This window comes from Aotus nancymaae, unplaced genomic scaffold, assembly GCF_030222135.1.
Source record: "Aotus nancymaae isolate 86718 unplaced genomic scaffold, 86718_ANA_hifiasm-v0.15.2.pri h1tg000002l, whole genome shotgun sequence".
NCBI classification, from domain to species: Eukaryota; Metazoa; Chordata; class Mammalia; order Primates; family Aotidae; genus Aotus; species Aotus nancymaae.
Window position 1 is genome coordinate 59,796,460 of NW_026988413.1, and position 15,084 is coordinate 59,811,543.

A 15,084-nucleotide genomic window follows, 5' to 3' on the forward strand; every position below is an offset into this window, starting at 1 on the left:
ACACACATATCTATACATGAGTATGTATTTGTGTGTGTTTTCCAATAAATACGCTGGTTTCTTGTAATAATATACAATATCCTCGTATAGCATTTAGTCATTAGCCCCAGGACAATTGTATTCCAGAAAAAATAAATGATGAGGGCAAATCAGAAACAATGTTCATCTCTAGTAGTTGATTTAAATCACTTAATACTGGAATAAAAATGCCAATACAGATACATTTTAGATTGCACAGATATTTCAATACCTTTTTTGTGATTTTTCAAAACACAATATTATCTTTTATTATTGTTGAAGCTGAAATAAATGTTTGTTAAAGCATTAAACTTTGCCAAGAAGCCTCTGGGTTTCCTTATATTTTATCGTTTACCAATACTGCAAAAAATATCAAACAACTAGAAAGACACATAGTTTCAAAGATTATTAGCTGATAAAATTAAAACCTATAATTTCCTCCCAAACCAGTTGCTTATATAATTTTTTTACATAATCTTATAACCTAAATAAAACCATGAGAGAGCATAAAAGAAGTGTGTCTTGATGCTAGAAAAAGATTGCTGTTTGCTATAAAAGCTTGCAACATAAAGATGGGAAGAAACTTGTGAAAATTCCAACTATTAGGGAAAATCTGACTATCATCCAGGAAATTCTGCATTAGGCAAAATAGACTATGCCATATTACAGTAACAAATCAAACATGAAATCTGATTCACTAAACTTGGAACAAGGTTAATTCTTCCCTATCACAATCAGACATGTTAAGAAGCTCTCCTTGGAAGATTTTTCTCAAGGAGTGACTTAGAGATCCAAGTTCCTTTCATCTCATAATGTTTCTGTCTTTAAAGGACAATCTTCTAAAATCACCTTACAAAGGCAAAGTGGACATTACACTTGGTTTTTATGGCAGGCTTGGGAAAGTGCTTCTGCCTGTATCCCAGTCATGTGGTCCCAATCTCACTGAAAAGAAGTCAGAAAATGTAGTATTCCTCTGTACCCATAAAACAAGATCTGACGAGCACAAAAAAATGTATCTGTCATGACTTCAACTACATAACTTCAAAACTGCACATTTGAAAAACCATCAGTAGTCACATTGCTTTTCAATATCAGTGAGGCAAGTCTAAGTTTCTTTTGTGTAAAATTATATAGAGAGAAATGTAGGTTTCTCTTAGATTTTCTCCAGCTCTAAAATTCTTATACTCAGTGACAATAAGTACTTAGGCTATAATGCATTTTTTTTCTATTCAGAATCCCTAAGAAATGATAGCTGGCTAGCTAGATATACAGACAGCAATTATGTACTTAATTATTTACTGAATATATATGTATGTATATATAAAAGAAATTCTGTGCTTATTACATAGAGATAAAAGGTAATAAAGGGCTTAACTACTTCATAAGATAAAAGAATGTTTATCATAAGCCACAAAGATTTATGTGACAAAATATAAAAAAATCACTGGGACACTAGAAAAAGCACAATTAATTTCCAATTTAAATATCTACTAGAACTGTGAAGGATTTTTTCCTTCTTCTTTTGTTTTCTTCAGCTTGCATTTTTAAAAATCTTTTTCTCAAAGTGTGATCTCACATCTTATAAATAAAATCTGTAGTACATTAGTTCTTTATGCTATATTTTAAAAAATTTTAAGTTATGCCATATTTAGTACATGCAAGAAATTGATTTACAGTTTCAGTTTTATATTAGTATAAACAAGAAACATTATGCTATTTAAAAATATCCAAGCTTAGTGATTTTTATGCTGAGGTTTTATTCCATAATCTGCAAAAACTTAGAACATTTTTGAAGTGTTTATCAGTCACACTTAAGTGCTTTCTAGTGTTTATTTTGATGAGAAAATGATGAAAATCTAATCTTAATCAACTATGTACACACAAAAGAACAACAATTTTTATCACTTTCTTCTCCAGTTATGGCAATGTTTCTAGTTTATTCATTTATAGAACACTTACACAGTGCTTGTTACTATGAGCCACTCAGTACTTTACAAGTATTTGCTTTCAAAACCTCATGTCTACCTTCAGGGTAGAAACTATTATTATCACCATTTTACAATGAGGAATCAAGTCAAGAAAGGTTCAATAACTTGCCCAGTTTCACAAAAAAAGTAAGTGTTGAACCTGGGATTCTTAGCCAAGCATTCTGGCTAAAGAATCTGTACACTAAATATCATGCAATGGTATAAAATAAATTTGGCAACGTCATTGTCACTAAATACATGTGGATGTAGTTAACGGCTCTTGTGGTGAGTAGGCATCCAGGTTAAAGATAAATAGATTCAGTATTCATTTATTTTTATTTTTATTTTTTGGCACAAAAAGATTTCCCAGAGAAAAATAGCCACAGACAGATATTCAGCTTTTTGTAATGCCTTTATGCTTCATATGGTCATTTCTGAATTTTCTAACATCTCTCTGTTAGAAAGCAAAATTTTAAAAATTTCTTTTCCAAAGAGGCAATTTTCTTACAAAACTAGATAAATTTAATGTAAATTTTGCCATGAACTTTTGGACTAGTTCCTTAAAACAGTAGTAAGTTTTAAGAGTTTGACTACTCATAAACACAGTCAAAGAGAGATAAACATTAGTTTATGTCATTGACTCTACTACTATTTTTAGAGGTAAAAGAAATAGCTTATATTGTTACATGTCCAGTTTAAAGCACCATACTCCAGTTTACAAATAAAGGGCATACATTTGGTAACAATTTCTTTAAAAGAATCGCTGAAGAGACAGTGATTATTTAGAAACTATGCTCTAATGAAATTTATCATGCTCTTTGCAGGAGACAAAATAGCCTTCAATTTTTTTATGCAAATTCTTGTCAGCAAATACATGATGGGGTAATAAACAATATATAATCATGCTACATTTTTTTTTATATAGCAGTAGAGATATTCTTAATTTTTCTTCAGATCTAGGCAGGAGCATTATTGGTGAATATTAATTTGCTTACCTTGTGCATTACAGATACAAAAATTTTATCTCTGACTAGATAAATGTACATTTCCTTGTACTTATTTGCTCTGTTTCACAGGAAAGGCCTCCTTCTATGCCCTTTTCCTAATTTACATAAGATAGAACAATAGTAGCCAACAGAAGCAATCAAGGTCCTACCCATTTAAAAGGAAATTTTTTGGAACTTTTTAAAAACGCATTTCAGATATCAGGACTCAACTCACAAATTATGATTTGATAAAAAAGTCTGTTGAAACTTCTTTAGCTCATCTGGTCTCAGAACTATTTTTCAGTTTTCCAGTGAATTGTTTTTCTCACTTTTTACCAATGAGGCTCCTTGTCTTTTAACAATGCAACTTGGTTGAATGCTTCTAGTAACAACTTCTCAACCAACAAAATACTAAATGACCTCCAGCTTATTTTATTACAATAAAATAGTGCCCATCTAAATATCAGGACCATATCTAAGTTTCAGTAATGAGCACTTTGCTGTAATATTCAGAATGCCTTGATTTGAAACTAGGTACAATGTGAATCTAGGTATAACTACAAAAATAATTGTAGTCACTAATTTCTAACCATTGCCATTGCATAAATGATCTGTTAAAAAGTTATTTTTCCATATTTCTTTTACAAAAGGTATACTCAAATATGCCAATACTACTTAGACTTGTGTGCAGATTTATTGTGAAGTAAACACTGTAACTTATGTTAACAATTAGCACCTCAATGATATAACAAGTAACATCTCACTAATGTAAAATAAAGCCACAACACTGTCTTATTATTGTCCGTACTGAAGTCAGAAATAAACCCAGCAACAGGAGGAGGCCAACAATTCCTGCTCACCAAGTCAACTTAGAAAAGTACACCAGCCTGTGCATTGTACCCAGGTTCAAAGCCACTTCTCCCCAGTCATTTCAGGTTATAGCCAGTGAAATGGGTATGATATAGCTATGTGTTCATCTGTAAGTTATGGCTGTTTTTCTAAGAGTTCATAATTTTAGATTCTGAATCCATATTCAGCCAATTTTTTTTCTTTAGGAATTTTCTGCATCTTAGGTAAAAGTTAGGCCTCTCTAGGGAAGTTTTGCTTTTGTTTCTGCCAGGAATTCCTCAAAATAAAACACCAAGACCCCTTTTTTTCTAATGTCTTATCTGGGTTTTCCAATAGTTTGCACTGTGTATAATTCAAACCCAATATATTTCCTTTACATTTTGGAGGATGCTTTTTCCCCTTAATTCAGAGCCTAGGCCTAGATGAGCAAAATTTCTTATTGTCTTCCCAGGTTAGCCTGTGAAGGTATCCTTTCCAGGTTTTCATCCTGAAGGCCCTCTTATCTTATGAGGCTCCAACTTCCTGCCCTTATTGCTTCCAAAGTTTCACTTCCTGATTCTGAGTGGCTGTGAAAACCCAAGCCTCTTCTTTACAGAGAATAAAATATGTTCTCAGGGCACTTGGTGGCTTTGAGGAGCCTCTGTTTTTGGCCACTGAAATGTCCCCTATTTTTTTTTTTTTTTTGAGGTCAATTTTCCACTTTAAAGACTAGTTGTATTTTATCATATATTTTCAGGTGTTTTGTGCTAGAAAATTCTTTGGAATATTTACCTTCTAGGTGAAAATGAAAATGAATTGTAAATTGTGTAAATTGTAATTCTGCTGTTAAAGGTACTCCTGGTGAGGCAGGAAAATAGAGTCTGGAGGCAGGGAACATAAGGCCAATTCACACTTCAGTTAGGACAGGAAATAGTCTTATCATAGGGCATAGGCCAAGTAAATGACTTTGTAACTTTACTTCATCCTTTTCATTTACATAGGGCGTACTCAAGTAGTGAGTATTTAAACTCCCCAAAATTCTGCAACGGGGCCTTTGAGCCCCTATGCTCAGGCCCACTCCCACACTGTGGAGTGTACTTTCATTTTCAATAAAACCCATTATTCCTTCCTTGCTCTGTTTGTGTGTTTTGTGCAATTCTTTGTTTAAGACACAAGAACCTGGACACCCTCCACTGTTAATATATTTTGGTGAACCAGCCAGGAAGAAGAGGTAAGCCCAAAGTTTGGGCTCTCTTGCTCTCGCTCGCTCTCTCGCTCTCTCTCTCGCTCTCTCTCTCTCTCTCTCTCTCTCTCCAAACTGTGACCCTTTGTGGGCAGCACCTAAACATGGAAGCAACTGCAGGTTTCTGGCCATGGCCAGTGAAACTAAGGGGTTTCCATGTGGGGACGTATAACTGCCACCACCAGGTTTGCTTAAGGAAACTGGGTCTTTTTTATTTTTGTTTCCTTTCTTTCTTTTTCAGTCTTTCAGTGGCTATTTATAATTGTTCTACTCCAAAGGGGGTGGGACTTTGTAAAAAATCTTTTCTGCGCATATTACCTGGACCTTACATGTGGTACAGCTCAGAGCAAACTCACATGTTTCAGGGGACTTAAACCTTCTTTTCTTATGCCAAATTCTTCCCTTACCATACTCAACTGGCTAAGGGGAAAAAGGCCCACCTGGCATCCAGTTCTCAGTTCATGGCTATCCTTTTAAAGTTCATTGCATGCTCTGAAGGGGAAAACTGCATGTGCCACTGGTACCCACCTAAGGTCAGATTGGACCCCAAGGGAGGACATGCCAGGGTTCCCGCAGACCTCAACCTGCCAAATGAAGATGCTCTCTACTTTTGGCAGAGGTTCTGAGATCTACTACTAAGCCCTCCTTTGAATTTTCTCTCACAGTTGCAATGCTGTTTGGCCCCAACATTGTTTGGAATCTAGAGTTCATTGTTGAATGGGAAAGCAGAATGGCATTGCATGTATCCAGACTTTTGTTCTGTGGTTCTAAGTAGGGGGACTGATTAATGTGTGATGCCCTCCTTTGGTCCTGTTTGGCATCAGGGCTCTTTGGAGTCTGGGGAGGTTTATTTTTTAAAAATCAAACTACCATGGAGAATGTTTTACTTGAAAGTTTGGTTTATAGCCTTTATTGGATTATCTACTGGAGCAAAGTAAAACCAGCAAGCTTGTATTGCTATCTCATGGCTAGGGATCCAAGCTATTGGATCTTTGTGTGTACGTGTATACATGTCTAGATGTATTTATTTGTATGTATACTTATTGTTACATGTTGTACCAAAATTGGCTTATAAGTAAAAGAGCACGGATAAATTCAGTAAAGTCTAAGCAATATTCAAGTTCACATGGCTTAAAGTGTAACATTACTAAACAAGCTAGCTTTAAAATGATTGCTGGAATGAAAATAGATATGCCATCAGAATTGTCAGCATACATTTTGTCTGAATTTTATGTTTGTTTTTGCTAGATATTTTTAAATGTCAGTATTAATTCAAGCTGGGAGCTGCTTGGGACAAGCCTGCCTCCTATTAAATTCAAAGTCTCACTGAGAAAAATACATATCTGATTGCTTCCTTTGGAAAGGCTAATCAGAAACTCATAAGAATGCAACCATTCCTCTCACACCTACCTGTGACCTGGATGTCGCAACCACCTTCCTCATTTCAAGTTGTCCCACCTTTCCAGACCTGACCAGACCGAATCAATGTTCATTTTACGTATTTGGATTGATATATCATGCATTCCTTGTTAAAAGCAAAAAATGTACAGTGAATGGGATAAATGTTTGTGGTAAACTTTTTGTGTAAATTAAAATCTCAAAGTTATTTTTAATGGTCATTTAATATCTGGGTATTTCCAATTAAAAAAGGGTTGTAATATGGGGAAATATACTACTAAAATTGTGGAGTTGTTCTTATCTATAAATGCCCATATCTGATAGTTCAGGATTACTTGCTTTTTAGGGTTTCACTAAAGTTTTAGTTTACTAAGGATAAAATTCTGGTTAACACCTAATTCTGTATACAAAATGTGCCAGAAAGAATTATGTTATCAGTGGAAAAATAATAATTTTGTCAATTCAAAAGTTACCTAAAAGTTAGTTTAAATTACAGATTTGAAAATGTTATTTATGAAACCACATAGTAAGGAATCATTAAGTAGGAGAGAAAGATGTGGAAAAAGTTTAAATAATAAAATATTCTTAAAAACATGATAAAGAATTGGGGACATTTTGCTAATTAACATTTTCATAGTTAAAGCTCTTACTCTTAATTAAAGTCAAATAAGAAATATTGTAAAATAAAAAATTCATCAGCAGTTTGGCAATTCTTTTTTTAACATAGTTAAGCATGAAGCTGGATTTAGCATGGAGCCAAATTTCATGTACATGATTGCTTTGCTTCACACTGTGTTTACTGTTTTGCATGGATAGTGCTAGAGTACTTACTGGTCATGTGCCTAAAGTAAATTTCTTGACTGCACAGAATGTATAATGATATTGGGGAACTTAAGGAATGAATTGTGTGTCAGGAATGAAATATTCATTATGTGGGTTTGGGGGGCCCTAGGTAACACTGTAGCCTCTAGGATAAATTGAGTAGGAAAATTTAGGGTTGGTTGATTTCCTGTTTATTTATTTTTGCTTCTAGTTTTCATTCATTTGCTGTTTATTCTCCTCTGGCATTAGTTGTGTATCCATACATACAAAAGCATAATGCTTTTTAATTTCTAGTGGAAGGCTTTTATTTGGTTCTGTGAATAGTTATTTTGTTTCCTATGCATTTCTAGCAAGTCATCATTCCTTCCATTTATCTGAAATTCCTAAGCTACTTTTGTTGGACTACAGGAATTAATGGAGCACACAAACTTTTTATCCTTATAAGCTAACTTTTTTGATTTTAGGCTAATACTCTAAACATGTTGAGTATTTTTTCATAAATAGAGTTGGAGTCATATTTCTCTTTCTCTACCTAATTTCTCCAAATTTATAAACTATTTGTGAATATCCTTAATTCGTGGCAATATGTTTGTTTGCATACAGTCAAGCAGGGTCACTGGGGCTGCTCAGGGAGAGAGAACCCAGAAACTGGCATGAGAGCAAAAGGGTAAGAATTTCTTACCAATCTCTGGCCTCTTTCTCTCTGTGCAATCTGGTTAATCTCCTCTGTAAAGTTTTAAATTAATTGATTTAATAATAATAAGAGCTTAAATCAAATATCTCGCCAGAAAAGTAGAAAACGTAATGCCTCTTAGTTCTCTGTGCAAACTGGTTAATCTGCTCTGTATAGTTTCAAATTAATTGGTTTAATAATAATAAGAGCTTAAATCAAATATTTTGCCAGAAAAGTAGAAAATGTAATGCCTCTTAGTTCACGTGACTTTAGTAGTCTTTGGGAAATAAAGACGGTTTTACAGATTATTGGTAAAATACAATGTCTTCAGAATATAAACGTGGTTTAAATTATGTTCAAATATTAGGTTTGCTAAATGCTTTAAGGTCATAAACTGCTTCTTTGGCTTTTGAAAATTGTTTAACTTGCCTGCTGTCCAGATAGGTAAGGCCAGGAGAAATGTGGAGTTGGGCACACCTCTAGCTATGCTGGAAATAGTCAAACCTGAGAACACAACTTACCAAGTTTTACATTAAAGTTAAAATTGCTAAAGGTCACCATTGTAGCATGCAGTTAAGACTACTAGAAACAGTTTTACATGCAAGGTGTGTAAACACATTAGAATGTGTTTATTTATTTTTTTTGTAAAAAGTTATAAAATGTTTTTAAAAATTCTGCGTCAGAATTTTTTAAATTTCTGAGTCATCATTTTGACAAAATAATTTATGGTAATCTGAAATTCCAAAATCAAACTTCAGTTTCAAAATTATCTTTCTTAATGCCTGGTTTTCTGGATGGATCAGAGGGCCCCTAAAAACATTCAGAAAAGAGGTAAACAGGATTATTTGACATGTTTAGGTACATGGAATTTCCAAAATGATGCTCAGCATTCTTTAGGTTATATTTTTGTGAATAATACTAATACATACTCCAAAATTGTATGGATTTCTAAAATAGTATATGCTATTGATTATAGTTATGGTTATTATGTTAAGCTACTGTAAACTACAGAAATAACCAAATTTCCTTGTATAAAGCCACTAACCCAAATAAAACAAAAATTAATTAAATACCAAGAAAATACTTCGTCAGACTTTCATGTTAAACCAGCTGATACTGAAATTGTTTAAACAGTTTATAACCAGTGCTTGGTCCCATATTCCTGGGCAGATAATTAAAGCTTAATGTACATTTGGTCACCTGGTGGGCCATTTAAACATTTTATAAACAGATTTTATTCAACTGTTATCTTCAATGCATGTTTTCTGGTTTTATAAAGTTTTCCGATGCAAGAGGGCTGATGTTATAACACATTATTATGCTACAGTGTGTTTTCCTTTCCTTTCCATTCTTTTCTTTTCTTTTTTTTTTAGATGGAGTCTTGCTCTGTAGCCATGCTGGAGTGAAGAAAGTGGCGTGATCTCGACTCACTGCAACCTCCGCTTCCTGGGTTCAAGCAATTTCCCTACCCCAGGCTCCTAGGTAACTGGAACTACAGGCGCATGCCACCGTGCCCGGCTAATTTTTTTGTATTTTAGTAGAGACAGAGTTTCACCATGTTGGCCTGGCTGGTCTTGAACTCCTGACCTCAGGTGATTTTCCCGTCCCTGCCTTCCAAAATGCTGGGATTACAGGCATGAGCCACTGTGCCCGGCCCCTATTAAATGTTTTAACCAAATTCATTTCCTCTCACCTAGAGACCATCCACCTTCAGATGATCACGCACCAAAGATTCCAGCCAGTTCCAGGTGAAGACACCACGCCTCGCCATCAGGAAGCTACCTTGTCTCCACTAGACAGAGGAGGGTGAGTTCTGTGATCCCCAACATGTAGGGACTATGGCCCAAGCCAGCATGAAGCAGTTACAGAAAAAAAAACTATCGGTTCCTCTGCCTCCCATTAAGATTTATGGGTTCACATCTCTCAGCAGGGAGATAAGGCAGGAAAATAAGGTCTGGAGGCAGGGAACATAGGCCTATTCACATTTCAGTTATGACAGGAAATATCCTTTCCATAGGTCGGTAGGCCAAGTAAATGGCTTTGTAGCTTTACTTCATCCTCTTCATTTACATAGAGGGTATTTACACTCCCCAAAATTCTGTAACAGGGTCTTTGAGCCCCTGTGCTCAGGCCCACTCCCACACTGTGGAATATACTTTCATTTTTACCATAACCCATCGTTCCTTCCTAGCTTTGTTTGTGTGTTTTGTCCAATGCTTTGTTCAAGATGCCAAGAACGTGGACACCCTCCCCACTGTTAACACCGGGATCAGGAGCAGCAAGAGGCAGCAGCAATTTGTTCTTTTGTAACTTAATTTGAGTTATCTATAATTTACATTTGAAACAAATTCATAGATCTTACAACCCCAAATGGAGCATCTTTCATACCAGTATCTTAGTAGGTGACATGTACCCTGGATAAGAATAACTATACCAGGCTGCAAGCTTTTTGAAAGCAGAGAAGTTAGTTTTCAGAATGAGTACAGGCACTACGATAACAGTTTGGACCAGTGTTTACACTGTATTTAAAAGGTAAGGCTTCATGTAAAAGGAATATATTGGGCTTTGACATATAAGTAGAATACTAATAGGTACAGAAGAGAGTAAAGGATGAATTAAATTGAATTCAAAATCCAGAGTTCTTAAAGCTGATGCTATGATCCAAGGATGAAAGCAGATGAGTAGATGTCATTAGGTAATGACAGTAGCCAAGAGAGATTTCAAATATTCTTGGGAGTCATAGTGCTTAGGAATCGCCTTTTTATTTAAAACAGGTGATAATTGTCTATATGGTGAAAGTGGGATGTGTTCTGAACTTCCCTTCCTTTTAATATGTTCCTTGAAAATGTGGTGCCTGATTTTGTCAAAACAAAGTTGTATCCCCCCACAATTCCTGTTTCTGTGGAATATGCATTTTCTAGCAATCAATTTATCAGCATGATGCAGTTTATTTTCATGACCTAATAGTTTTCTTAGAAACATGAGCTTCAGATCAATAAATCAATTAGTAATAACAAATTTGAAGTTGGCAATAGCTAATGGCATCTGTAAAATTTCTCATTAAGACATGCTAACATACATTTTGAAATTAGTTTATCTGGGAGGATATAGCAGAATCTTGTATACACGTTTTTTGGGTACTATATTAGGAGTCTTTTGTTGTTGTTTGTTATTTTAGAAACAAAAGGTAGATACTCTATACCAGAATTGCTTCAATTAAAATTTTCAAAAGACATAGAGATCATGTGGAGAAAAATACTTAATCACATGGAAAATCATCTATGACACATGTTCAAATGTTTAGAAAATAATGATTGCTATGATTTGAGATAATTTTCCACCACAGGAATCATTGAGAGTCGTCTTTGTGGTTATGTTGTTTTCAAATAATAGAAGAGTATTGTGACTAAAGGGCTAGGACTAAGGATTGGCTCTACTCTCAATAACCATGCTAGGTTGGTTATGTAACTAATTCCCCAAACCATGTTCTCATCTTCATTTCTTTATCTAATCCTAATTACCTCCATATACAAATACAAGTATTTCTAAATACAGTCACACTGGGAGTTATGACTTCCATGTGTGAATTGAGAGGGGAGAGATAATCATTCAGTCTTGAATTTTGATTTATAGTATTGAACTTTTATTTATGAATAACAAAATTTTTTGTTATTTGTTTATTCTTACACATAAAATTCATCCATTGCTCTGGCTTTATGTAATATTACTCTACTGTGTTTACCTTCATATGTCAGTGTCAATCTTTTTTTGAACAAAGTGCTTCTTCACACATAAAATGTGAATACTAATTTGTATGTGTTGCCAAAAACCTTCAGAAAAACCTTGTACCACTTCAATTTGAATTCCCGGAGAAATGAGTTGTCGAATCCCCATACCAATTCCAACAAAAAATATCATCTGCTTTATTTTATAATTCAATACAAAAATAAATAAATTTGATTGTTTCATTTTTCTTTCTTAACTTGCTAGTAAAGTTGGTAGTATTTTTTATATATTAACTTTCAATTCCTGTTGAGATTTTTTCTGATTTTAAAAAGTTCTTTATTGACTAAAAATATTAATATTTGAAATTATTTTATAAATGCTTCAAATACATTTTTGCTATTTTTTTGTTCCTTTTTCATTTGCTTTATGCTATTTTTGGATTGAAGACATGTTAACTGTGTTTGTAGTTAGACCTCACTTAGGTGCCACAGCAGGTTAATTTGCATATAATGACAATTGATGCTTGTCTTGTGATGATGGCCCTCCCTAAATTAACATTTCATAATTATTTTTGTACATTTCTTCATGTTAAAGTTTATAATTTTACATATTAATTATTTATCTTCCTAAAGTAGGAAATAGTGTTCAATGTTTTCCAAAATGGGTTCTTACTCTAACTTCATTTATCATTAACCTACTATTTTATATATTGGATCCTAGATTTACTATTATTTTCCATTTATATATTTATATATATATGTATCTATTATTTACTAGAAATATATATTTTAATGCTACAACTTTCTAATATTTTTATGTCTGCTAAACCAAAATTGGTATTTCTCTTAGGATACTTTGAACAGCCATTACAAAATACCATATACAGCATGGCTTAAAGAAAAGAAATTACTTTCTCACAGTTCTAGAGGTTGGAAAGTTCAAGATAATGTTCAGTGTCTGGTGAAAGCTCTCTTCCTGGTTTGCAAGCAGCCACCTTCTCATTGTGTCCTCACACGGCAGAGAGGGAGAGCAAGTTCGCTGGTATCTTTTCTTATAAGGACACTAATACCATCCAACCATGTTCTCACCTTCATTTCTTCATCTAATCCTAATTACCTCCAAATACAAATATGAATAATTTCCAAATACAATCACACCGGGAGTTATGGCTTCAATATGTGAATTGAGAGGGGAAGGATAATCAACAGTATTGAACTTTTATTTATAAATAACATAAATTTTTGTTATTTATTTATTCTTACAGATAAAATTTATCCATTGCCCTGGCTTTATGTAATATTACTCTATTGTGTTTACTTTCATATGTCAGCATCAATCTTTTTTTGAACAAAATGCAGTATAAAAAATTCCATTGTACTAGAGAATTTTGGCTTTCACCTATTTTTTCTAAATGAAGCATTTTGATACCTTCCACCCAAAGTTTGGTTGGAAGTATTTTCAGAGAAAAGGTATTTAAATTTAGTAACAGTGTCTTTGGCAAAATTAAGCTTACCCATCTGACAGTGGGAAATATATAGTCTTTTGCCTGGTCTCAAGAAATCAAGTATTCTTTCCTAAACCAATCCTTCTAGTCACATTAGAGAAAAAATGTGAATGCTTTTATAGATGAGGAACGAGATTGTCTGTTCTCTTACCTATTGGAACACAGGACTTCACACACAAAATGAAAGTGACACTTATGACTTTGCAGAAATGCAAATATGAAGAACATCTACTGAGAAACTGTAACTTAGAGTGTATTGGGATGTATTATTGAAAGCTGGCATAAGGAGAGTAAGTTCATTAGCTTATGACATCCTCTGAGTCATGGTTGAAGCCATTCAAGTCAGTTTATTAAACTTCTCCCTACAAAGACTTTTGGCCTGGCTTATTGTGTTTTCCAGACATAATAAGCCTAAAGCAGGGATTGTAACACTGAGTCATGACCACCGATAACTATTTTAGCTCACTAAGAACACATATGAAAGTGTTCACCATGCAAGAGTATGCACAGGCTCTAAACAACGTTTTTGGTTTTAAATATTTCCATAGGATCCAGTGTTAGAATTCTTACTGTTCTCAAGCAGCTAAAAAAAGAGTGTAAACAAAATCATAAGATAAAAAAAAAATTGGCACTATCTATAAAGGCAAATTTTTCCTTCTGTATACTTCTGCCAATGAAAGTAATGTACATAATTTTATTGACGTAAGTCTTGGACAAGCCAAGTAAAATATATTCTTGTATTAAATTTTTTTTTAAAAAAACTTAGAATTTCTTGCCTCTATACTTCATGTCATCATGTTTGTGAGGCTCTGAGGCTGATCTCTTAGAATCTTTGTTAGTAAAAAATATTAAGATTATTTCCTCTATGAAAACCAGAGAGGGCGAGAAAAAACAGACAAACCAAGAAACAGATTAAAATGTATCAGAGTAACTTCTTAAAACTCTAGATCATATGTTTGCTTGCTTATGGAAATATGTTTAACCACAAAATAATCCTTCCAGTAACTTCTGAAATACAACCAGAGGTATTCTCACTCTACAACTAAGTTCAGATTTGTAAGACAATCAAATTAATTTGGAAGTCACATGGGTTAATTTGTATATAATGACAATTCTGTCAATGTATTTTACAGTTAGAATATTTTTGGACGAACATTCTACTCTCTGAATTTAGAGCCATACTGAGGGCTCTGAAATGTAATGATTTACAACTTTCTCTCATTTATATTTCTCAAGAATGTGCTTCCAAAGAGATAACAATGTCACAAGCAGTGATTCATTCTTACCAGAACATTGATGGTCACATGAGCAGTACCACTTCTCTGCCTGAGAGGGTCAGGGATGGCATCATTGTCCAAGTCTGTTACTCTCACAGATATTTTGTACTCTGATTCAATTTCTCTGTCTAGTGAATCTAATAGCTTTATCACTCCTGACACAAAAATAAAGGGAGACCTGTTATCCCAGGATTAATAAATGTTTTCAATTTATTCTATATTATCAATTCTATAAATGAAATCATTATAATAATTAATAGAAATTAACTAATACAAATGAATTCATTATATATTCTTACCCCTAAAGTGTAATTCGGCAGCAAAATTATAACAGGTATTAACGTATACACTATTTTAGTCACTTGTTAAGTTATATTCTTGAATACATGGAAGAGCACATATGCATAGGCTTTCTGAAGTTGAATATAGCAAATCAAAGCTTCAGCACTTTGCCTTAGGTAAGATCATTAAAAAATTTGGAGACAACAGATGCTGGAGAAGAAGTGAAGAAATAGGAACACTTTTACACTGTTGGTGGGAGTGTAAACTAGTTCAACCATTGTGGAAGACAGTGTGGCGCTTCCTTAAGGACCTAAACATAGAAATTCCATTTGACCTAGCAATCCCATTACTGGGCATATA